Source organism: Hipposideros armiger, unplaced genomic scaffold (genome assembly GCF_001890085.2).
Source record: "Hipposideros armiger isolate ML-2016 unplaced genomic scaffold, ASM189008v1 scaffold_16, whole genome shotgun sequence".
In the NCBI taxonomy this organism is placed as follows: domain Eukaryota; kingdom Metazoa; phylum Chordata; class Mammalia; order Chiroptera; family Hipposideridae; genus Hipposideros; species Hipposideros armiger.
In genome coordinates, this window is record NW_017731366.1 from 328,584 (window position 1) to 332,589 (window position 4,006).

Here is a 4,006-nt window from a genome sequence, read left to right on the forward strand (position 1 = left end):
TATATACATATATATATATATATACATATATATATATATATATGTATATATATATATAAAATTGTAATTGGTTTAGACCAATCTGCATTTCAGATAACGGGAATTCTGTCATTATCCTCAATCAATCCATCAATCAATCTCTCATAAAATAAGAAGTTTTTATCTTTAAGTTAATTTCTACTTTCAAAACCCAAACATTTTTATTTGTTATCAACTACTATTTTAGTAAAAGTCTTTCAAGAGATGGGGGAAGTAAAGACCTCTGTCTCTGAATATGTGATAGTGAATTAAAGTATGTTTTATATCGGTCTGGAATATTAGGCTAAACAATCGTCTCCCTGGGGAGAAAAAACGGTTCCTAGAAAACACAGTTGAGTAAGTCATAGTTACTTCACACACACACACACACACACAGACACACACACACACACACACACACAGAATACAAAAGGAAAAAGAAAGGGGAGGAGATAGGGAGGGAGAGGGGAGAAAGTGAAGGATGGATGGATCAAGAGACTAATCATATTCCTGAAAGACTAGTCAAAATTATATATGTTATAAAAATAAAGCATTTAAAAAAGTAAAATAGTTGTACTCGGCATTTTCTAAGGACCTGATGCTGAGCTAACTGCTGTGAGCAATTATACAAACGAAGCCAATTCCAAATGGAGTTGGAGCCACCACCTTGAACATCTTACTCCCTGAACCCTTAGAATGTTTAAACCGGGAAAAATAATCTTTGAATTGGGCCAAACCAACACTGTATTCCAAACAACTGTTTGTAGAGCTAACAGAAAAGCAGGCATCCCAACTACAAGGACTGAAAATTAAAGTCATTCTTCAGGATCAGCAAACAGTCATGGGTAGCTAAAGAATAATTTAGCTTATTAGCACTGATTGAAATTATTTCCCTTCCCTTTCTCATAAAAACCCCTTGCCTTCACTCCATAATCAGAATACTATTTGGGTTTTTGCCTGAATCGATGCTTCCCAGAACTACAATTTGGATCCCAAATAAATCCTCAATTTCCTCTTACTTTGGCTTTTTGTTTTAAGGTTAACACTGTTTTACATGCATTATAATCTCATTGAACTCTCAAAACAGAAGTAGTGAACACTTACGGGATATTTACTCCATGCCAGGCACTCTTCTATGCTTTTTGTATATTAACTTAAATAATTCAATATGGTTATTATCCTTTACAGCAGATGAGGAAATTGAGACTCCAGAGAAGTTTAAGTAAGCCGTCATCATTCGTAAGTTAAGTTTACAAGTTAAGTGGTCAAGTCAGGATTTAAATATGGAGGTCTGGCTCAAATATCTGTTCTCTTAGCGAGAACAAACAGCCACCTTCTTTGAGAAATATGACATATGAGAAGTCATGGAGAAATTGTTTAAAGTGAGTCAACAGAATGTAGGGTAAAAAGACAGGTTTTGGTATCCAACTCTTAAAAGTTGTGTCACCTTAGAAAGAATTACATCTTCTCTGGTTCTTGGTTTACTGTCCATAAAAATGAGATAAATCTCATACCTTAAAAAAGTCCCTACTGGTAGCAAGAAAAAGAGATGACTTATGGAAACCTTTGGTGGTAGTAGTTCAGTAAAAGATAGTCATTATCATCATTATTCTTTTGAAGCTTGACAGAGTTCAAAGGTTCAAGCCATAAAACTTTCCTGGTTTGTTTGTTTGTTTTGTTTTTAACTTGTCAGTTCTAATTAATGGAGAAAGCAAAATTCTACATTGACAGAGGGAAACTAAAACAAAAGAATTTGTCTCCCTAAAAATGGAGGCTATCAGGTGTGCCTTTACAATAATATACCTGGGACAGGAAAAATATTTTCCATTTTACAAAATTACCCACTTATTGTGAGAAAAACAGAATTACCAACTTACTCTGAGAAAATAAGGTAAATATAAGATTACTCATGGGTTTTCCAAGCTAGCCTGAAGGAAATTGACATTGGTCCCTTTAATTGATGAATGTTTTCCAGTAATTTATCCAAGTACCTGGTTTAACCATGATATGATTGTAAAGAAGTTAGCTGGCTTAGCCAAAGTTACTCAGGTAGTTGGTGACTCAGTAAAGACTAGCATATGTAAACTTCATTAACATATGACGATCCTTTCAAATACCTTTAGAATTCTATTGAGTAATATAAAGAGTTCTAATCTGGTAAAGTAATAATATTTTGTGCTGGCATAAAAGTAAAGAATTTGTATTTTTTTCATTTGTGCTTCTCTTTAATCTAGATTCAAAGCACTTTAAAATTTCTAATTGTATATCAATCAGGGGGAATTTTTGTCATTAATTTTATCCTTAGTGCATTTTGATGGATGATGTGGTCTTTGTGATTTCTGCCTTTTAAAATGTGTTGATCTTTATTTGGTGATCTAGTTAAGTTTTGAGAATGTTTTACATTTGTATAGAAAAAACATCTGTTCTACGTTTGGGGGTGCAAACATACACATAAAGGTGTATCTGTGTATGGTTATATTGCATATGTGTCATTGAAGATTATTTTTAATGGTCTGGGTGCTTCTGCCAGCTGTACCACTTTTCTTCATCCTCCAGTTGGAGTAATTGCAAGGTCTCATGTCTATTTCAAAAAACTTTGGCAGGAAGTGAGACCTGTTTCTATACTTCCTAAAATGTACAATCACATGGGGATGGGGGCAGCAGGTGTCGCGATCTAATGAGAAAACTAGATGATGAATAATGAGACCTACGAACTCGAGTACGTAGTATTGGTCCTACCACAGAACGGGCTTCGTGAGCCTGGACTAGTCATTTTCCCGGTTTCTAGTTCCTCATCTCTCCAAATGGGGATAGTCAGTCATACTTGCGCTGCCAACATTACCTGGCTTGTCAGGAATGCAAATATCATAAAGTGGTAAAGAAAAAATTTAAATACTAGCAGTGGTTGCTAATAGATACAGGAGAAGGAAAAGATAAGGATGGAAAACTGCCAACACAGGCCCCAAGGTGCTCAGGTTCTATTGGTTCTCTTCCCTGGCCCTGGCCCCAACCACCTCCCTTCCACAAGGAGGAACCTCAGTCCAATAACGCAAGCCTCCCTCTAGGTAGCACCAACAACTTGGAACCAGCTTTTGAAGCATGTTGTGGAAATGAACAGAAGCCTTCGTTCCTCAGTCCAGCCAGCCCTGGCCGAGCATGTGCAATGCCTCCTCCTCGGTCAGCGGAGGCCGACTGTCAGATGTTGCCCAAATGCTCATTAATCAAAAGAGGCTTTCTCCCCTGGGCACCCCTGGGTCTTGGGCGGAAAGAGTCTCGGCTACAGAGATATTCAGCGTTGAGAGCCTCAAGGGCCTCTGGGCTCTTGGCAAGCAGCCGCGGCGTTAAATCTAAGCACTCTTCCCTCGGTAGAAAAGGGATCAATAGTGTTCTGGATGCGGGTTTCCAGGATAGATGGTCTTCGCGGTCCCGCACCTCCTCAGGAAGATAATTGCGCGCGAGTGCTGAGCACGCCCGCCCAGGAGCCGCGGGAGCCGCGACACGCGTGTCTGCATCACCGAGCCGCCTCTCAGCACTCTTTCCCCAATTTGCCCTCCTGCTGCAGTCCAGGCCCAAATTAACTCTCTCCACTTGTGAGTGAGCACACACAAGTTCCCGGGGCACGATCCTTCCATCCGCCTCCCCTAGGGAGTCCAGCTTCTCAACGATTAACCTCCCAGCCAAGGGGCGGAGGGAAGGTGGCAGGATGGAGGGAGTGGGGCGAGGAGAGACGTTTTGCACGTTCAAAGGCACAAAAATGTACTGCCAACGCTGAAAGGGTTTTCTTTTCTTCGGTTTTTGACAAACAAATGGAGTCGGATACCTGCTCCGCCGGCTGCTGCCCGGGCCGGAGCCCTGGGCTCACTTTGCAGCCCGCTGCTGAGTTTCACACCGCAGTCCGGCTTGGTCCGCTGGGCTTCGGCGCCTTGCCTAAGTCTGCGGATGGATGGATGCACCCCGGGCACAGGCTTTCCCTGGGCGGCTTAACGTT